General features: G+C 42.8%; 1 protein-coding gene across 2 annotated transcripts in view; it reads left to right on the top strand.

Annotated features, from left to right (window-relative positions):
- Window positions 1-273: 273 nt before the first annotated feature.
- Window positions 274-22,790, top strand: part of ROBO1 (roundabout guidance receptor 1) — a 559,072-nt gene continuing 536,555 nt past the window's right edge. For both annotated transcript variants that reach the window (XM_081907820.1, XM_081907819.1), the window contains exon 1: window positions 274-555. The gene's annotated coding sequence lies outside the window, so the exon portion shown is untranslated. The remainder of the gene's footprint in view (window positions 556-22,790) is intronic.

The following is a 22,790-nucleotide window of genomic DNA, read 5'->3' as shown; positions in this document are numbered from 1 at the left end:
AGCACAAGGCAGCTGAAAGCGGGAAAGGTGTGCACTGCCTTCTCCGGCATCTCTGCTGAATGTGGGTTTTATTCTGTTAAACCTCAGCAACACGTACCACCACAGCAAAGGTAACGAATCAATTCCAGGAGGGTTGCCCCCCTCCTTCGCCTCTCGTCTCCCCCTCCTCCCATTCATGGCTCCTCCAAAGCCGCTTGCAAATTGCTGCTTTGTAGTTTCCCTGCGATGGAGCAGTAGGACCCAGGGGCCTGCCTCAGCCACCAATAGAAGCTCATACTTGGATCTATTTGTATGCAATGCCTTCTGCTCTGCGCATTAATGGTAATACAGATAACGGGTCTGAAAGAATTCTCTTCTGAAGAAGGATTTGGTTTTCCGGAGTCCTGATACTGGGGAAGAGATCCAGTTTCATCCCTCTTTTCGAGTGAAAAGTCCTCTTGAATAGCTTGCCTGCTTGAACTCAACAGAAGGTCTCTGTATATGTTAAGGAAAGTTGCAAGGATTCTTTGAATCATGGAGCTGCTAGTTTTCTGACATCTTCTTTATCTCAGAGGGGTAAGTGGCTCAAGTTAACCAACCGATGGATTTTTACCCGTCCACAAGTGTCATGTTTTCTTTCCTTTTTTAAAAAAGGGGGGGCGAGGGAGGGAAGCGATGCTGTATTGCAGTTATTCTGGATTTGAAACGGACAGGGTTCGTTTTAGGTGGTGGATCTATTTAGAGTGTTTCTTTTCTTTTCTTTTTTAAAAAGCAACTGGCAGAGCAGTTAAAAGATGAAATCCCAATGCCAATCTAACAAGTTTCTCTGATGCTCCCTTTATTGTCTGCTAAAGTTCTCGGATTACGAAGGGTAGGACTGCTATCAGGGCTAAGGAAGAAGTTGGAAAGCATCCCGGGCATGGGTTCAAAGGCACACGCTCTTTCTCTCTCTAAAGAGCAATTTTCACGTTGCATGGAGCAGCACAGGAAAAAAGGGGGAGCCGTCCCTCCCCCACCCCCGCGCCTTGATTTATAGACTCGGTTGGGCTTGGAAAAGCAACTTTACAGAGTGATTTTTTTTTCTCTAGTAAAGCTTTTTTGGTGGTGCAGGCAGGGACTTCCTGCTGCTGCTGTTCCTGAAGTGGGGTCTCGCTGTAGTACTTTGCAAATGCAGTTTTGAGTGTATGTGTCTCCGTCCCCTTCTACCTTCCCTTGGCTTCCTCTTTACGACGAGGGGGAGTGAGAATACCGTGCATACTGAATGCCCTGCAAACTCTCCTCTCCCCGGCACTATCTGCAGTTTGCGAAGGAAAGAAATTAACCCTTTAAGAACGTTTCACCTAACAGAAGATTTGTTCCTCCTCCCTTTCCTTCATAACCCTGGATTTTGTCTAAGAGTCAACCCCCTACACCCTCAAGGCAGCTGGGGGAAGCATATTGCAGGTGGGGGAGCCGTGCAGCGTCTGCATTATGGATGAAAGGCTCCCTACTGCCGCTGCTGCGAGTAACTTCCCCCTCTTCCCTCTCCCTCTCTCTCTGCGAAGGACAGGGCGGCTACGGGGCGTGGAGTAGGACTGCGCCGAGAGGCGCTCTGCTGCGGCCGCCTCCGCCTAACACAATGGAAAGAGCCCCCTATAGGCTGGCGCCTGGCTACTGGATGGAAAGTGTGCGCGAGGCAGAGAGAAAGAGAGAGATTGGGGAGGGAGCTCGCCTGGTGGGCTGCTGCTGCCGCAGCTGCTTGTGCTTGTGCTGCTGCTGCAGTCAGTTGCCGCAGCCGTCAGTGCACGGTCTCTTCTGTCCGCTCACTCCCCCCCCCCCCCGCTGCGGCCACGACCTCTTTATTATTCGGGGGACGCAGGGAAAGAAATAGTTATATTGGTGGGACTCAGAGAATGACGGGGCTGGGTAGGGGCAGAGGCAGAGAGACACTCTGACTGACGCGCTCTCGAAAGGCAAAGGAATGTGTGTGGCCACCCAGGGCTTGCCCTTTTCAGCCTCCTTCCCGCCTCGTCCGCAATCCTCGTGTGGGGAGAGAAAGGTAAATACATTGGCGCCCGCTTCGTTTTTTCCCCCGCGTGATCCCCTCCCGCTCCTCTCAGGTAAGAGTCCGTTTCCCCTGCTTGGGAGGGCTGCAGAGAACCGCTGAGGCGATGCAGCCCACGTTGTCTAAGGCTGCAGTTCGAACCGCGCTTTCCTTTGAGTCCCACTGAACGCTGTGGGGCTTCCTTCAGTGTATACAGGGTTGCGCTGTAGAACTATGTAATCCTAAACATGCATTTATTATAATAATAATAATAATAATAATAATAATAATAATAATAATAATAATAATTTATTACATTTATATACTGCCCTTCCATCATGAGCTATTAGGGTGGCTGACAGGATAAAATACAAGGTAAAAAGCACAATAGTTAAAACAAAAACAACTGGAGAAGGCTGCCTGTTGGTTCAATAAATGCATACTCTCCAACTTTTTATGCCACCAAAGAGGGACACCCCCACACACACACCCCACACCATGCCACTACTGAACCCTGCCACCCCCACCCCTTCTACATACCTTTGTTGGCTCTTTTCCTGCCACCATTGTTGCCTCAGCCGCCACCAGGAAGCTCAGTGCTGCTGTGGGGCCCGCCAGGTCGCTGCCACTGCGAGGTCTGCCAGGTTGCCCATGAGTACAGAGTCCAAGCATGGATGTGTAACAAAGCTGCCTGTGGTGGGTCAGCGCCAAACCCACCCAACTCAGTGTTCATGCTGCTCAAGGTTGGTGAAGTTATCCTGACGCCTGAGGTGGAAAATCCAACAAGTGCCTCTCTGCCAGTAAGAGTTCAATAGGTATAATAAACCAGATAACTGCTGTCGGGGTTAAATTCCAGACCCCCACACTCATAAGTGAAATAGTATAGAAAGTGGGGAACACCATCTGCAAAGTCTCTAAACACCCGTTTTCTCCTGCTGTCTGGATCCTCCCCCTTTCCCTCCACACAACTACAGTTGAAGCTCTGGTGCTGACAGGAGGGTGTGAGAAAGTAGTTATGGTGGTGCTACCTCTCATTGTGCTCAACCACAGGCTGCCTGGTGGCATCCCACTGGTATACATGATTCCACATCTTACAGCATAATCCATTAGGCCAACAGGTCCAAAGTCCGGTCAGGCTAGGCTCCTACCTCTGCAGCTGATTTAGGGGTCAGGGCACCTGGAGGTCAGTCCCACACAAACACAGTCCCAAAGAGCTGCCTGGGACATCCAAGCCATGGTCCACCCAAGGTGGGAAGCTGAGCAGACATATCACCTCAACTCTACATGCTGATTGCAGCATCTGGGCTTGATGAGGCATGTGAGCCTCACCTGCTCCAAGCCTACTCCAGCTGAGGAATCACACACTTCTTCCCAGAGCTAACAAGTCCCACCTGGCCAGCTAATGAGCTGGACTATGGGCCCTTGCCCATCTCAGCATCCTGGAGCACCCTGCCTGCTGCTTCCTACACCTCAGAGCCTGCCATGTGAGACAGGTCCTTGTGCGCTGGACCCTGATTCCCTCAACATCCTCCTTCACTCTGTCAGTACTTTTTACACAACCTCTCCTCCATCCCCAGCTTGCCCCCCTGTGTCTCAGTTACCCCTCACCAGGATCCTCTTCCTCCTTTTCCTCCTCCCTGTAGTTCTGCGAGTTCATGACACTTGTGTCAGCTGTTAGGCAGGGAGGTTCAGCAGCCCACACAAAGCCCCACTGTGCCTCAGGTATCTTTCAGGTTTCTTCTCTGTCACTCATGTCCTCTTTGGGCTCTGGGGAGAGTCTGCACCTGAATCACCAGGACTGTCCAGCTATCTCCCACCATTTCCTTGTAAGATTCTATTTATTTAATGATCTCCCAGCACTGTGCATATACACAGTTGCATGCAAGCAGAACACACGCAAGGGTGTGTGCGCGCCTGTATTTGTATATGATAATAACAGCATTTTTAGAAAAGAATTCAAACTTAAGCTCTGTGTCATGGAAAGTGATCCGAATTCATAAGCATGGTTTCAGAAATAGGATTTCAATGTTACTTTTATGGCAGGGAGCTGAATTGTTTCTGAGAAAGTGAACTCATTGACATGTGTAGCCATTACTATTTTGTGGACTCACCCATATTTGTGAGCGGTGAATGTTGAAAACATGGATGTTAAGAAGCTGCCTTATGCTGTGTCATGTTCTGGGTCTTGTTTTCTGTGGTCTGTTCTGACTGCTAGAAGCTCTCTGGGGTCTCAGGTGGATATTTAGTTAGGGATGACGCTTAGATGGCACCTGGAACCTTGTGTATGAAAAACATATGTTGTACAACTGAGCCTAGCTTCCCTGAATCAAAAACGCACACACTTTCCAGAAGGGGGTTAGTTCACTCAATTATGCCAAAGTATCTTATGGTTTAAAAATGCTCTATCCATTTTCATTACTATTATTAGTCAATTCATTTAATTAAAATGGTTCCACAGGAAGCATTCATTGTGGCTGCTTTGTACAGTTCATGTAGACTAATATATTGCAGAATAATGCACTTGCAATAAAACAGCTGCTAACAGATAATTTTTCAAAAGATGTTGATAATGATGTGTACTTGAATGTGTCAAGACATTAGTAGGTACCCCAAAACACCACACACATGAAGAAGCGGTTTTAGAACATGAGGAAAATACTGGAAAGTGTCTGCTAATACTTTATTTAAAGCAAGTATGATATATTTTGTTGCATTGATTTGGTGTATCCTGATGCTTCTGCATTGGTTATGTTTAAAGAACAGACAGCAGCAATGTTAATATTTGAACTGGTCTCACATTAGTATAGTGTCACTGAATTCAGTGAATGCTTGCAAGTGTATCCTGGAATCGCTCAAAGGAATTCACCCCTCGCTCATCTGGCTGGGTTTCCCCAGCCACTCTGGGCGGCTTCCAACAGAATATTAAAATACAATAGTCTATTAAACATTAAAAGCTTCCCTAAACAGGGCTGCCTTCAGATGTCTTCTAAAAGTCTGGTAGTTGTTTTTCTCTTCGACATCTGGTGGGAGGGAGTTCCACAGGGCGGGTGCCACTACCGAGAAGGCCCTCTGCCTGGTTCCCTGTAACTTGGCTTCTCACAGCGAGGGAACCGTCAGAAGGCCCTTGGCGCTGGACCTCAGTGTCCGGGCAGAACGATGGGGATGGAGACGCTCCTTCAGGTATACTGGACCAAGACTGTCTAGGGCTTTAAAGGTCAGCACCAACACTTTGAATTGTGCTTCTACAAAAAACTTGCTAAGCAGTGTTGGAAAGTGGGTTGGGGTTGGGTTCAGACTTCAAAAATATTTTTCTCATGTAGCCTGTGATACAGATCTCCTAGTCTCTGGATTGGATTCAGTAAAGGCATCATTCTTCTTGCTTCTCCTGGTTCAGCCAGCCTCCTGTGGCTGCCACCCCCAGAGTGACACTTGCACCACTCTACCAGCACATATCTACCACTTCCCAAATATGCCAACATGCAGGCGGCTTGCCAGTGGTATCCCTACTTGAAGAGCCCAGCAGAAGGCCCCAAAATGGGGCATTCCAGAGATGTGACTGAACCAGACCAGGACCCACTAGCCATCAAGTTGCTCTCCCAGCTGGTGCTGGCTGGTACAAGACATGACCTGAACCTAATTGCTGCTCCAGACTGAAGCTGGCACAGGGATCAGGCCCAATCTGCCTGTTCCCACCTTCCACTGCTGCTGCCATGAGTGGCCAAGCTGTAGATAGAGTAGTAGCTCCACTATTTCACAGAGCCTTGGCAGTGGCAGTAAGCAACATGAATTGTTCTGTCAGTTTCCAGCAAAAGGAAATCAAATGTTTCTGCACAAGCTTCTGGAACTTCTGAGGAGGTTGCAGAATGTACACTGCTAATGAACCCATGGGAGTTCATCCCTTGTAAGCCACAGTGTGAACAAGGGGCCTTTGGTGTTAGAACAGACAGGTGATGATAATGTCTTCTCACAGGGGTTAGAGTTTCTGCTCAACCTGTCACTAAGAAAGGTGAAGGTTAAGCCCACTGGAAGGAGAGTGGATTTTAACCAAAGAAACAACTTGTGGTGACATCTATTCAACCATTGTGTTGTTCATAGTGTAGTTGGTTTCTATCACAAGTCCCCCCCCCCCGCCCCCTGCTAATAGAACATATTCCTCTTAGTGCTGATATACTAGAAGTTATTCTGAGAAAATTGATTGCATCTTGCCTTATAGTCCTGGATAGCTGCTTCCAGAGATTTCATATGAGTGCTGTATAGCATAACAGAACCCTGTGGGTTTTTATAACACAAGCAGCCAAACAGAGATCCACCAATGCTTCCCTCTGGTAATGGTATTGGAGAAAGGAGTGGAACCACCACCAAATGATGTCCCAGTTTGTGATCAATGGTATCAAAAGCTGCTGAAAGATTGAGTTGGGTCAACAAGGTGGCTCTTGACCTTTCTTTTTCTGATAAAGTTAATCAGTAAGGACAACTAAAGCTGTTTCATTGCCAAAATACAGCTTGGAAGTCGAATTGAAATTCTGTATCACCTAAATTAGTAAGCAATCACAATGATTGTTGACACAGTCAGCCAAAACAAAGTGGATTTATCTGAAAAATAGCAGACACCTATATAGTGGGGACTTTGCAGGTCTCTGTTCCTGGGAGGAACAGCTTTCAGCTGAAAGTATCTAGGTAGAAATGCACAGATGAGTGTGATTGGTTGGGTGCAAAAATGTCACTTAGCAGCCTTTCTGACTAGTTCACTGTCAATTACCCTAAAGTCTGCAGGGTGCTTGCAAGGGGAAAAGAGGAAAGGTCACCTATAGGCTGCACTCATCCCACTCCATTCTCATTATCTATGGCTCCTAAAGCTTCCATAGGAATAACAGAATGTAAGACTTCAAATCTCACTGAACAGCATTGTTGCAGTACATTCTGAGTTGGCAGGATTACGCTGGCAGGGAAGAAGTGAGTGGTGGAGGAAGAATGCTCTGTGTTTTTATGCTGTTTTCTCAGCTGTCATTAAAAAAAGAAATCCTCCCCATTGGAAACAATAGAAAGGGAATGGAGACATACCCATTCCAGAGTATGGCTAAATTCACTCTCCCAACTAATACAGCCACTTGTATGCTGTGACATGCTCCCTTTGGGGTTTAACCAACATTAGTTGGGGCAGTGTTTCAGAGCAGCCAGCTGTGATAGAGAAAGATGCTCTTAAATCATGAATCTGATCTTGCCTATGGTCCCTGGAATGTCCACCCAGGGACCATAGGACTAAACCCTAAAATAAGTTCTGAAGTCCTATTCCAAATATCTCCTGAATCATGAATTCACTGGGTTTAAGCATATGACTTTCTGTCTTAGCATACAAGAGGTAAACTGTACTACTGTCACATTGATGTTTTAGGGAGACTGTGCTGGTATCTAAAGGTCAAAATGTAAGTGTGAAAATATTTGATTATATTTAAAGTGCTACCTAAAGTAAAAAAAGAAGAAGCCAAGAGCATGTTTAGCAGTTGTAGGATTGTACACTAGTTTTTAAAAAGGCGCTGGTGATTTTTAAAAAAGGACACAAATTTATGTAATTAGAACTGGAAGAACAGTTGTGAAATCATCGTGTTATCTATACTGACGTAAATGAAAAATCTTTGACTAAATTATTCCACTTTTCCAAATTTGGAACATGAATAAATGTGGCAGTCAATTACTTTGGCAGCATTTCCTAGTCTGTACCAGAGGTGTTATTGATTGGTTTCAATTAATATATGCCAGCAAGTAAATTAACATAGCACCTGAGGCATAATTCTCTAGTGGATCATGTACACTGACTTTTCACCATTCCTGCTGTTTTGACTCCTGTTGAGAATATTGCTAGGAGGTATTGTGTTTTTAGTCTGGACGTGAACATTACCCATGGCTGTAATGACAGGTCATTTGCAGCAAACCCATGTTTCACTGCAGACTTGTCTCTTTAAGTGACAACTTATCAATGGTAATTCAATTAGTCTTAAAGAGTCTGAGATACATTTTACTTTCTGTGGTGCCAACTTTATTTTTGCATTTCTAATTCCACTGTAATTTGGATTTTTCTACACACGCAAACACACATACATTTTCATGTATACCAAGAAAAAAGTAAATAGTACATTATTATAATGCAAATACTATATTTGATTTCTTTGCTCTTGATTTGTCCCTTAATCATGTGATCCATTGTGAAATGTTGAAGGGATAGCTTAACAGCATGAATTTTCTTTAAGCATTGGTATGATTTACAACTGCAAGCTCCTTTAGTACCCTTGGGTGCAGCTCATCAGGCCCTAGAGATCTGAATTCAAGTAGCTAGGTGTTCCCTTACTAACTCCCTTCCTATCTTGGGCTACAGCTTCCTCCTTGCATTGTTTATTCTGATATCCAGGTTCACCACTGCTTTCCTTTTGGGTGATGACGGAGGCAAATTAGGTGTTGAGCAGTTGTGCATTGCCTTTGTCACCCAATAGCATTTCTCTATCTTCTCCACACTACTTGCTTGTTTTTCCTCTTGCTTCGAACATAGCAAAAAAACACAATATTTGCCTAGCACTGGAGAGTGCCAAGGAAGACACCATAAGGAGAACATTCCAAAGCCAGGGGGTCGCTGCTGAAAAGGTGTTTTCCTCAGTATCTACCTGTTTGTGTGTTTGCATTTGCCCTTTCTCTAGCCAAGCATTTAAACTTGGTATGTAGTGTTCTAAAATCCTTCCAACACTTTTATTTATTGTGATGTTAGGCACTGGTAAAGAATTGGTGTAGTATTTGGGACAAGATGATGAAGAGTTGCCCTTTGCTACAATAAGCGACCACTCATAATTTTACTCTCCCTACCTTATCATGACAGGTCACTTTGACTGAAAGCATTGCCCTAAAAGTATTGAGTCAGCACTGCAAGAACCAATATAGCAGTGTGTGCTGTGACAGGGTGAAAATCTCTGCATGGATGTGCTGATGCTCATGATATTTCAGATGGAAAATATGTCATTTTAGATTTATCTTCTCTTCCATCCCTCTTTTCCAAGAACCAGTCTCATTGATTGGTTTAAAGTTGTAGGACTAACTTCAAATGGTCATAAAGGCACATGTTCCACATGCAGAAGGTCTCAGGTTCAATACTTGACATCTCCAGACATGGGAATGTCCCCTGCTTGAAATCTACTTTCTGTATTTCTTGCCGTTTTTCTACTTTCCTTAAAATAAGTAAGTGAAATTATTAGAAGTTACTACAGTGGCCACCAGATATTTTTCCAGTTTTGATTTCCGGATAGAATGAGCAGTATTTTAGTTAAGCCAAATTTAGCAACAAGCAAATCAGATAGAAACTGGAAATTGTGTATTGATTTCACTCCCACCCTTAATTCTGCTCAGTTCCATTCATTCTCTTGGATGCTGGTTTTATGAAATATCCAAGGAAGTTAATTGTAAGCTTCATCTTGGTGTTCAGGCAACAGATTAAACCCCCCATTTCCAAATGGGTTTTAAATCAATTGTGCTTTTTTAGCTACGGCATTTTAGATTTTATTCATTTTTCTCCATTTTTAAGATTTTATTGTGAACTGCTGAGACAGGGCTGCTGTGAGCAGTATATAATTAGTAAATATATGCCACATATGTGAGTCCACCTGTCAGAAAATATGCATTGATTTTTGCATTTTGGCAAGGTATGCTGTCAAAATGGAGAAACAAATTTTGGAACTGCTAGAAGTATAAGTTTTAGCTTAACTCTATTATTCATCCAAGACTAATGCTTCTTACTGTGAAGTTCTAAGCATGTCTACACAGAAATAAGCCCCATTGAGTATAATCTAATATATAAGTACATGCATAGGACTGTTGCCCAAATATAGCTTTTAGTTGCTCTGTCAAGAACTGTTGAAGATTTATATCCTACATTTTTTATATAAAATGTATGTGTTGGTTTTATAAAAAAAACTGAATTATGGTTTTCTTAACTTAGTTTTAAACTATGCTGTGTCTTTAGAAACATTACAACATGTTTAAAATCATATTCAGATCATAACTGCCATTATGGGAAAATTATTATCCCTAAAGAATTTATTCCACAGTAGAAAGAAATGATGAACCAAACACAGCAAGAAAAGAAAAGAAAATACTGACTGCAATCGTGACTGATGTATGATTACATAGCTTTAATGGGACAAATGGCAAGAAAAATGACAAAGTGTAGTGACATCCCATTTGTGTCTGCTTCAAATAATACCTGGATACGCTAATGTTATGTTTTATGGTTATTTATCCCCTGACACTATTTAACACCACCCACCACCAATTTTCAAGACAAATGTGTTAAAAGCATTTTTATTTCCCTGCTATGAAAATGTGCTTTTTATAAATTTAGTTCCCAGGTCAATGGGAAGAAACTAAGATTTTGTAGCTTTTGAAAGGCCCATATTATTTACAGAGTTTAAAATGTCATAAAGCAGCTTGAAGCACTATAGGGAATCTTCAGTAATTGGAAAAATGTTTTCATACTAATGTTTGGATTGCTGGAATGTGGGCTATTGGTACATTTGGTGATAATAAACATGTATTTGCTTAAGTATTATTTCAGCATTGGCTTTTTAAAAAGGTACTTTGGTCAGTGTGCATAATGACATTTTAATGCACTTAAGGCATAGGCATCCTCCCTAATTACAGCTTATTGTTTGAAAAGAATGTTAAGAGAGCAACTAGGTTTCAAGAAAATATGAGGAAAAGGTGGAACAGATTCAGTATAGTTCTGTCTGCTGAAGCCAAACTATCACTAGCATGGCATCATTTCTGAGACCTTGATTCATTCTAAATTTTTACCTTAGAGTATAAAGGGTCCTTATGACAACATAAATGGAGTCACTTATAATGGACTACAGATTGTTTCCTTTTATATCTTTGAGTTTAGATTTGTTAGAATGAACTCTGGCAAAGTTACAGTGTTGAATTTCAGACGACCGTATTTTTCACCCTATAGGACGCACTTTTTCCCCTCCAAAAATGAAGGGGAAATGTGTGTGCGTCCTATGGGGCAAATGCAGGCTTTCGCTGAAGCCTGGAGAGCAAGAGGGGTCGGTGCACAAGAGGGGTCGGCAAGCTGTAAGTTTTCCAAGACCTGCTAAAGACCAGTACTTTAGATTTTCCATGATTAATTGTCAGATGGTTGAGTTTGCAATAAGCCGCAAAAATCTTTAGGGCTCTGCATAAACCGACTCTAGAGTAGGAAAGGATCGCTGCATCGTCAGCATATAGAAGCAGAGGGCAGCGAAAATCAGCTAGGCGGGGGGCATGAATGTTGACTTGAGACTCACTCAGAAAGAGCTTCATGTCGCTAATAAACAAGTTGAAGAGGAGTGGGGCCAAAATGCAGCCTTGGCGCACTCCTCTATTTATTGGGACCTCATTGGATAGGTTTCCCGCCGGTGTGAGTCTCACTCTAGCCGACGACCCGTGGTGTAATTGGGTTATAAGCCATAACAGCCTTCTATCTATGCCCCATCTCTCTAATTTTTTCCATAGACAGTTTCTTGGGATACTGTCGAAGGCGGCCTTTAAGTCTATGAAAGCGACACATAGCCGCCCCCGACTCGGGGCAGAATATTTTCTGGCAAGATGATACATAATTACCATGTGGTCAGTGGTTGAATAATTGTTCCTAAAGCCCGCTTGCTCATGGCCAATCAAATTTGAGTCGTATGCCCAATGGGACAGCTTAGACAGCAAAAATTTTGCATAGATTTTCCCGATGATAGACAAAAGGCTGATGTTCCGATAGTTCTCTGGGTCAGCAGGGGGACCCTTTTTATGGACTGGTACGATCACGGCCTCCTTCCATGACCTAGGGATAAGCCCCGTAGAATTAATTGCATCAAAGGCTTTGGCCAGAATTTCAGCCCACCACCTCGGTTGCGTGACAATAGCCTCAGCGGGGACTAGATCCGGCCCAGGGGCTTTGCCCGTTTTCAGATCTAGTATCAAGTCCATTATCAGTTCTGGGTCGGTAGAGGGCCACAAAGGTAGATGGTCGGCTCGGAATTCTATGGGTGAGTTGGATTCCTCTGCCAAAGAGAAATATTTACTCAAGAATTGTTCCCATGTGGGCGCAGGGATAATCGCCAGTGGGTACTTCCTTCCTCTTTTGTTTATCAGAGCCCAAAATTCCTGAGGTCTGCGGGATCTAGAGGCCGCAATCAAGGCTCGCCAATGCTTTTGGTACCACTCACGTTTGGCCAGCTTTAAAGTCTGTTTGTATGCTCTTTTGGCTTGTAAATAGGAGGGTGGTAGAGCATGGGCATTAGAGTTTTTGTATTCATTATAGATAGAATGAAGAAGGGATCTTGCTTGTTTGCAAGAGGTGTTAAACCAAGGGGCCCCAGTACTGCAATGCGCCACTTTCGCCTTTTGAGGAGGTGATGTAAAAAAAGTGGTGAGGTTTGTTATAAGAAGGTTAAAAAGTTTCAAAACCGAGTTAAAATCTTGTAAATCAGTAGTTATTTGAGGTAGATAGGCAATGATTTCCCTATGAAAAAAATCCTGGTATTTTTGGGCCACAGCCTCCGACCATTTGATCCCTCTTATTTTGGTCGATGATGAGGTTTCCAGAAGGACTGAGTGTTTATAGTCCTTCTGGCACCGGAACAATGACAAAGTGGTCACTATTGGAAGGTGATCACTGAAATGTTGGTTTTCAACTTGGAAGGAAAGAACATTAACGGCCAAATTTGCAGAGATCAAGCAGTAATCGATAACACTGTTAGATGCTAGTCCCAGGTGGGTGAACTCCCCCGGTATGCTTCCCCCGCCCCAGCCCCACAAGCTCTGGGAGTGATGGCGAGGTAGCACAACCTTGCCTTCGCTCCCGGACCCCCAGCCCCGAGGCTAAAAACGAAGCCAGGACAGCAAGCGGGATCCATCATGCTCGCTGTCATGGTTTCTTTGCTCTTTGGGGCTGGGGAGGGGGGAAATAATTTTTTCCCCTTTATTTCCCCCCAAAAAAAAATAAGTGCGTCCTATGGGCCGGTGTACCCTATAGCAGTGTTTCCCAACCTTTTTTGGGCAAAGGCACACTTGTTTCATGAAAAAAATCCCGAGGCACACCACCATTAGAAAATGTTTAAAAAATTAACTCTGTTCCTATATTGACTATATATAAAGTAACACTCTTTAATAGGAATCAAATAAACACAAAGATAGTATTTTATAATTACTTTATTATGAAATAGTAAGTAAACAGAAATATGAAAAATTATAAAATACTTTATTCAGTGCGCAACCTGGGCCTGTTTGGCTGAACACAAAGCTGATATTCTGGCTGGAATCGAAGAAAGACACACACGTAACTCTTCGTCAACAGCTCTCAGTCTCTCTCTGTATTTAGTTTTTATAGCAATCATGCTTGAAAAGCTCAACTCACAGAGATATGTAGTGGAAAATGGGAGCAATGTCAAAATAGCTTTGTTTGCCAGAAGGGGGAACTCCTTGGCAGTTTCCAACCAAAAACTGTCCAAAGGTAGATCAGCAAATCTTAGCTTGAAACCACAATTTTGTCTCAGTTCAGTTAGTTCCTCCTGCTCCTGTAAAGTCATATCCATTCCACCAACTGATGCTGAGCTATAAGGGTCCCTAACCCAGTCAAGGCATTCAGTGGAGACTGAAGAGAAATAAAATGACAACTTCCCCTCGAGAGTTTTTAAATGTTTACCTATTATCTCACACAGTGCAGCAGTGTGAACACCTTGCCATTGCTTGGTGAGTGTGAACATTTCAATAGAAAAATGACTTTCTTACAGCAGCACACAAAAATTATTCTAGTTCATATAATAATAATAATAATTTATTATTTATACCCCACCCATCTGGCTGTCAAATCAGCCATTAATTTGTATGTGGCAGAATTGCTAGTTAGCACAAACACACCATTAAAATTGACAAGGTGCTTCCTATTCTGGAGAGTGCTTGTGCAGACCAGATTATGATACAGGTGGAGGGGCTGCCTCCCTGTTGCAAACTTTTATTCAGCAGGCACTCGCTGGCTTTGCCAGATGCTGCACCTGGCCCCTAGAAAAGACTGCCAACGTTTTTGTTTGTTTTAACCAGCCCCTAGCTCCCATGCACATCAGCGCAGCTTGATCTGAAAGAAGTAGCTAGCGATCTTTCTTTTTCCGTGCCAAAAAGCACCCAAACTCTCAGTAGCTGCCCTTCTACAGATCCAGCTGTTATTTTTTTTTAAAAGGAGGTTAAACCAGGCCAGGGAGGTTTCTCTATCTCCCCCCGCGCTTGTAATCTTTTACCACACTTATTTGAGAGTAAGGTCCACCAAACCCGAAGGAAAGTGACTCCGGCGCGAACACGCATAAGCGGTGGAGAATCTCGTGCGAAGGGGTCAGAGGCAAGAGACAGGGAGAGAGAAGCAGACACGCGTCCCCGCAATCGCGGGGCTGTGGGTGGCTGTGGGTGTGGCGGTGGCAGCACGGCTGCCCTTATTCCCCCAAAGCCCTCAGGGGAAGAGCTGCATCCCCCCGCCAAACACGAGCCACTTCTCCGCCCCCCCAGCTCCCGCTGCCTTTCCTGCCCCCTCGCTCACCAGTGCCAGTTGTTGACGTTGGTGGCATCCGCGCGCTGCTCCACAATCCAGCGCGGATCTCCCTCTCCCCACTTGGCCATCAGCGCCTCGCTGAAGGACTCGCCGCTTCTGCCTCTGCCCGGCTGGCTGGCTGGCTGGCGAGCGCCCCTCGCCCTCGCTCTCTCGCCGCGCGTCTGGAAGCTACTAGAAGCGCCGCCGGCAGCCGCGCCACTTCCCAGCTTCCGGCAGCCGCCGGAGAGCTTCCTTCCGTTGCTCCCGCCGCCGCCGCTGCCGCTCCTTACTCCCCCAGTACAGTACCATAGAGAGGCAGATCTATAAGCGTAACATACGACTCGCCCGCCTCCCTCCCACGGCACACCAGGCAACGTCTCGCGGCACACTGGTGTGCCGCGGAACACCGGTTGGGAAACACTGCCCTATAGGGCAAAAAATACGGTAATTAAAAGTCCATCTAAACTAAACAGTCTGCATGACATGATGGAAAATAAAAAGTTAAAGAGCAGACATATCTCCTGTCGATGAAAGTTCCATATCTGGGATGTGGCCACAAAAAAATGGTATTTTCATGCATCCTAGCTAAGCTTGCATCAGCTTGTGTTGGCACAGAAAAGTTCCTCTTCATCATGTCAGGTGCATAATTGGTGTCTAATTATGTTATAATGATAAATCACAAGACAATCATAAACTTATTACTAGGAAGTCAAATAATATAGATGTCATTCTTCTAGGAGCATTTTTTTTATTTGTATGGTTTTTATCAAAGTATGATGGATACTTACTATATGAGGTTAGACCATTTAGCTTGGGAAACCCAAGTGCAAATTTCTACTTGCTATAAGATTTACCTTGACAAAAATTGCTGTATCTAATTACAATGAGGCTTTTTTGTTTGTTTTTTTAAGAGAAAATGTTCAGAGAAGCTGTGCTGGCCAGACAATAAAACTAGTGATTGAATCAAACAGCATAAGCTAGTTAATACTTCTGTCATCTTCAACTGCAACCTAACGTTAATATGGGTTCTGTGGTGTGAAGGAGGTGGATAGAGAAAAGTATTTCTCCCACTCTTAAAATACTAGGACTTTGGTTTTCCCCATGAAATTGGCAGTAGATTTAGGACAGATAACATAAAGTATTTCCTCACACAATGCATGATTTATTAATTCTGATAATGCTACATAATGTGTATTACCCAAATTAATAATAGGTCTATTAGTAAAGAGCGCTTTGTGTAGGGCTGTTTTGCTCCCCATTTGCAATGCCATTTGTAGAGGCTAAATTGGGGAGGAACCCAATTTTTGAAGGGGCTGTGAAAATTTCAACATTGTTTAGGTGAAAAAAATCACAGCCTTCCTACCCATTCATCTAAACAAATGTTGCTGGATTCCAGCCTCCATCATCCCTGACCATTGGCCATGCTGGCTGGGACTGATAGTAGAAACATCTGCAGGGATCATCTTTGCTACCTTGATAAAGCGTTTCTATTCTGCACACATCTCAGTGCTGTTTGCACACATTCTATGGAAAGTGCAGTTAGAGTAAGTCAGCAAGTACACGTGGAACAGCCATTAATACCAGACTAGCTGGCTAGGTTGGTAATTAGCTAGCTAACTAGTCAATACAGTGGTACCTTGGGTTACGTATGCTTCAGGTTACATACGCTTCAGGTTACAGACTCCACAAACCCAGAAATAGTGCTTCAGGTTAAGAACTTTGCTTCAGGATGAGAACAGAAATTGTGCTCCGGCGGCGCGGCAGCAGCAGGAGGCCCCATTAGCTAAAGTGGTCTTCAGGTTAAGAACAGTTTCAGGTTAAGTACGGACCTCTGGAACGAATTAAGTACCTAACTCAAGGTACCACTGTATGTTGCTTCCCATAAGCCTCACTCCCAACACAGACACATTGAGATCCCATAATTCTCAGACTTCTTAAAGATTTCTGCTGTTTCCAAAGACCACTTCCGGACTGTCACTATTCGGCAGGTGGGATTCAATCACATATTGACAAATTCAGGTTGGACAATTAAAGTATATTTGGCACTCTTGTTGAACAAACCTATTCCCCTCCCTACAAAAAACTTAGATGGGAGCATGTACTGCAGTTGGAAGCAACATCATCTAAGCTCCCTGCAATTAAATCAGAATAAATGTTCAATAAACAGGTTGTCTGGAAGCAACTAAACGGAACAGTGAAATAGAGAAGCATGTCTGTTTATTTTAAAAACCCTGTGTTTTGGAAAGGCATACAATTTAAAAATCATTACAGAAGACAATGTTAACACTATTTTAGATTGCTCATTAGCCATCAATGATCATTTAATCAATACTGGCCAGATGGAAGTGACATCAAAATTGCATATCTAGTAATGTAGGTGGAGTATTGACATTTAAACAAATGCTTTAAAACAATGTGATTACTCTTCTAGATTGTATAGTAAGAATACCTGTGTGTTTGAACTTTTTAAAAAGTAAACTGATGAACTGTTTTCAGAGATACTATAGAAAAATAGGACTGAGGGATTTGTTACCTGGCTCAGGTACTTGTTACTTGAGCCAAAGTATCGCTCAAGTATTTCATTCAGGTGTGGGGAATTTAGGTTCACATTTCTGCTTGGCTATGAAGTTCACTGGATAGCCTTGAGCAAATAAGGTTCTCCTAGTCCAACATATCCCATGGTGTTAGAGGGGTTTTTTCTTCTGGTGGCAGACGACAGAATCACGAGACTGGTGTAAAACACTTATTACAGCTATACAAAAACAACAAACAGGCAAATTCAAACTGCAACTTCTCCTCCTTTTGTACTCATCACCAGCTGTACCTAATCCGTCTAGAAAACTACACTCAGAACTCACAGAAAAGGTTCTTAAAGTTACAATCGTCTTTTTTGTTTCTTTGCAGAATGACTCCTAACAAATGGTTTATTGTAAGACTTAAAACATTTAAAACTCATTGGTAGATGGGGAAAGGAATAACAATAATAATAATTTATACCCCACCCATCTGGCTGGTTTCCCCAGCCACTCTGGGCGGCTTCCAACCAAATATTAAAAGCAATACAGCATCAAACATTAAAAACTTCCCTAAACAGTTGTCTTTTAAAAGAAAAATAGTTGGTTATTGCCTTGACATCTGCTGGGAGGGCGTTCCACAGGGCAGGTGCCACTACCAAGAAGGCCCTCTTCCTGATTGCCTGTAACCTCACTTCTTACAGTGAGGGAACCGCCAGAAGGCCCTTGGCACAGGACCTCAGTGTTCTGGCTGGGCGATGGGGGTGGAGACGCTCCTTCAGGTATACAGGACCAAGGCCATTTAGGGCTTTAAAGGTCAGCACCAACACTTTGAATTGTGCTCGGAAACATACTGGGAGCCAATAAAGATCTTTCATGACTGGTGTTATATGGTCTTGGCGGCCACTCCCAGTCACCAGTCTAGCTGCCACATTCTGGATTATTGCAGTTTCCAAGTTGCCTTTAAAGGTAGCCCCACATAGCAGACCATTGCAGTAGTCCAAGCGGGAAATAACTAGTGCATGTACCACTCTGGCAAGACAGTCTGCGAGCAGGTAGGGTCTTGGCCTGCTTACTAGATGGAGCTGGTAGACAGCTGCCCTAGACACAGAATTGACCTGTGCCTCCATGGACAGCTATGAGTCCAAATTGACTCCCAGGCTGCGCACCTGGTTCTTCAGAGGCACAGTTACCCCATTCAGGATCAGGGAGTCCTCCATACCAGTCCACCCCCTGTCCCCCAAGAACAGTACTTCTGTCTTGTCAAGATTCAACCTCAACCTGTTAGCCGCCATCCATCCTCCAACTGCCTCCTGACACTCACACAGGAAGAGATAATGCAGGTGTTTGTTCTAAATTATGGAATCATATTGCAGTTTAGTGTTTTGTTTTTGAATATTTACTCTTAATTGCTTTTGTGTAGCCATACTTAGGAATAAGAAATATAGGTAACTACATTGGGTCCTTGAGGGTGTTGCATCTCAAGGACTGTTGAATCTGAGTGGGTTCTGGGGAGTTTCTGGTTAACATGGGTGGTGTTTTGTCAATGTAGCCTAAAGAATCTGCGTCACAGGTAGACAATATCAGCACCTTGGTAAATTTCTAGGATGTGGGTGATTGACAGACCCTGGTTCACCAGGTACCTGGGAGCAATGAATTAGATGGAGTGACAGCTGGGGTATAACTGTCTCGAAACTCAAACTGCATCTTATTGAATGCAGGTGTGATGTTTTATAGCGTAAGTAGCAGTAGTGTTGGTAACAGAAAATGCTTCTCTGCCACTGTTGCAGCTTCACAGTACTAACCATAGGAGTTACAAGCAACTTAGGACCTTGTGTAGCTTAGCCACCAGGGCATGTTCAAGAATCCTCTGAAATCTTGGAAGAATCTTTCTCATCCCCTGTGACAAAATTGGTTGTTACAGAACAGGCAAAATAGTAGGTGGCCAGGGAGTCGATATATATGCTTACAGTCAACTTGAATGAGAAATATACTCCACAGATTACAGAGGAGCTAACACACACCCCTACCACATAACAACCTGTACACTCAAAGCTTTGAACCTTTATAAGGTGTGATATTAGAGCATTAAAACTAAATCGGCACTCAAACTTATACTTCCTTAGGACAAGGTTCCAGAACAGGTGCACCACCACCCCAAAGGCTCTATTTCTGGTCAACTGCCTGCTCAACTTTTTTGAGGTGGAGAACTAAGAGAGGGACTTATGGCATACCTAGTAATGAAGCAGGTTTATGTGAGAGAAGTTGGTCATTAAGGTACCTGGGTCCCAAGATATTTAGGGCTTCAAAAGTTAGCCCCTGGGTTTCCATTTTTGCTCAGAAATATTTTTTTCTAATTATAGGATGAGTGTGTGTAGAATTTTCAGAGGGTGATAGCACAGGGAGAGGGAATGATTAGTTATTCTCTTCCCAGCTGTCCCGCCCCCCCTTGTGTTGCAATTAGGATTTAAAAAAAGGGTACCTTCCCATGAATGGGACCTTTTCCCCTAAACCTAATTGCCTCCAAGGGGAGCTTTTATTGGTGTGTGTGTGTGTGTGTGTGTGTTTGTGTATGCAGTAGCTCTCCTCTCCCTTGTGTTCTCACATTCAGACCCTGAAAATTGTGTGTTTCACCACATGGCATTTAAGCATAGAAAAAATCACATTCAGATGAATGGGACCTTTTTTCTAAGCTTAATTGCCATGTAGGGGGGAAGAGAAGGGGAAAAGAGTGGGGGGAAGAGCAGACACAGAGAAATATGTGGATAAAAAATGAGAGAGGAGGAGAGAGGTGAAAGAAGAAATGCAATATCATCTAATTGTTATAGAACAATTGAATTGCATTATATTTATGTGCAAACAGAAAACAAATAACAGGAAACCATGTCATAATTATGACGGCAGAATTGTACAGGGTTTAAGGAGTTACATAAAAACTAGTAAGGTATGCTTTACTATTAGCATACTAGAAAGCCTAAATTTAAAATTGTTTGACCAAAGCTGTAAATACAACACCAAAGATTTCAGAACACAATTACAATGATGGCAAAACCACCATGCTGTTTTGTTCTGATTCTCAGTCCTAAAACCACCAAATCTTCCTGTGATAGATTAGCCCCCTTAAGGGCTGAAAGATATATATACACATTGGTTCCATCCATTTCTTTTTAGATGTGGTTCCATTGTGTATAACGCATAGCAACAGCTCAGCCTCATTTATTTGCCATTTCTATCTTGATCAAAGCCAATCATGATCAAATTTCAACAAAAGCAGTAATCCATCAATTTTATTAGCTAGAAGCATTCACTATGTTTCTCTTTTGTTTTGGTGAGGAGCAGGATATGAAGCCCACTGAGATATGAGTCTCATCAAAGGCTGACATAGACAAACTGCAGCTTCATATTTTCCATATAATATGCCCTGTCACAGATGAACAAGTAAACAAGACATCTACACGTTTTCCACAGAGGAGTATCAAGAATACAAAAGCAAAGGAACAAAACACTACATATGTTGCTTTCCGTTAACAATAGGTTTGCAAGTCTCATTCTCCTGTTCTAATCAACAAACAGACACTCACGTTTTTGGTATGGGAGTGGGCAATGTCACATGCACTTCTACAAATGATATACTGCATAACTACGGGCAATTTCAGGTGAAGATTGCTTTGTTGTATGCATGTGTGCATCACTTCTGATGCACACTACTGCACATCCAGTATAGAATGTGGAAGACAGCGTATATGTTTTGCTCAACGTGACTTTTTCTTTCAAAAATATATGAAAGTTTAGAAATACGAAGGCTGAACCAATGTTTCGTGTCCTTCAGTTTTCATTTCATTTCATTTCAAAATGTGTGTATTCAAATGTCAACCAATCCTATGCCAAATTATTAGATGCACATAAAGCTGTCTTGTACTGGTCCCTTTAACCATTATTGCCTACTCCCAACTGACAGCAACTCTGCAGAATCTCCAGCCTTTCAAGCAAAGGTCTGTCCCATTACCTACAGCCTGGTCTTTTTTTTTTTGCTAGAGCTGCCAGCAATTGAACCTGGTACAGTCTATATGCAAAGCATGTCCTCTACCAACTAAGCTATGGGACCCCTCCCCCACCATGCAATCCTTTTTAAAATTGCATTTCATGCTCTAAATGCTTCAAGCCTGGTAATTTGTTAGAGCTATAGGAATATCTTCTATATTTTTTTCCAATCTTGTATATAATTAAAGCATTACTTTAGCTTCATGTCGAATTAAGGCATCATTGATATTCAGGGAAAGATTATGACCGTAGCTTCTGGATATCTGATAGGCAGGGATTATTCCTGCAACCCATTTAAGTTTTAAACTTACTCTGTTTTAGTTTTAAGGTGTCAAGACTCTCTCTTTGATTGGTTTCATATAAAAATACCAACGCACCTTTTACCCCAGTTAACTATAATATGCCTGGAAGAGCCTAGTGAGTGTTGTAAATCAACTGAGCACCAAATCAGGTTCTGCTGATTGCTTACTTAGTGATAATACATCCTTATGAAATTCCAATGACTCAAAAGTGCAATGTGAAGTTTGAAGCACACGATTAAACAAATTAGGAAGCTGGAGATATGAAGTTTTGTTGTACAGAGGCAATGTTAGCATTACATGCAATTTTTATAGGCTCATAGACAGCTCAATCCTAGGTTTGTTTGTTTAGAACAAAATCTAATTTTGTGCAATGGAATTTACTTCCAAGTGTGTGCATAGGATTCTTTCGCATTAGGATGTGATCCTAAGCACATTTAGTGTAAGTACATAATTCTAACAGAACTCTGGGGCATTTAGTTCCAAGTTAGTATGCTTAGGATTGGACTGAAAACATGTAAAGTCATTTAATATTTAAATACTTAAAAAAAAATCATCTTGTTGCATGAAAGAGATCCAGAAACCTGAAGGCTCAGATAAGCTCAGCAGTTAACATTCCAACCCATTTTGAATGCACAACAAACTAACAGAGGCCGATTTAGGGCAGAACAACTTGTTCTGCTACACTGGATGCTGAGCCTAGGGGGCACCCCAGGGCATTACATCTATGATGTAGTGAATTGAGCAGAATGGAAGCAAGAGATGGGGGTCCTAACTCTTGGCCTCACATAGGGTGTGCTGAAATTTGAAATAACAAGGTTCACCCCTAAAACTAATTTTGCTTTAATAATTTTTTAAAAAAAAAATGGTTTGAAATCTTTTCAGTGCTGTTCTCAATAGGGTTACACACACACACAAAACATGTTTTTAGTTGTATCTATTTTAATTTATGCTGTAAGCTGCCTTGGGTTCTGTGCTGGGAGAAAGGAGTTAGACTAATGCTAGCTAGTGGTAGATATTACCCATTTAATTTGGGCATTCTTGAGCAAGTATTTCTTTCACTTGCTGCATTTATGGCATGTGCCATTTGGGCAGTATTGAATAAGAGTTTATAACTATTGCTACTTCTACTCATCTTTCCTTTGGATGCAACACACACTGTTCCTTGATATTTGATACATTTTAGAAGGCAGTATTTTCAGGATGATTTGAGTACTGTATGCCAGGAAGGAATGTTTTTCTCTAACTGCCGTTGAAATGAGATACATCAAATAGAAGATGGAGATTTTAAAACAAAAGTTATTGTGACTGTGATTTCTTTTTCTGAATATTTCATATTCCCTCTCATTCCT

The sequence above is a fragment of the Podarcis melisellensis genome, assembly GCF_964234715.1.
Source record: "Podarcis melisellensis genome assembly, chromosome: 4".
Taxonomy (NCBI): Eukaryota; Metazoa; Chordata; class Lepidosauria; order Squamata; family Lacertidae; genus Podarcis; species Podarcis melisellensis.
Note: the sequence above shows the minus strand (reverse complement) of the source record. Positions and strands in the feature narration are given on the sequence as shown.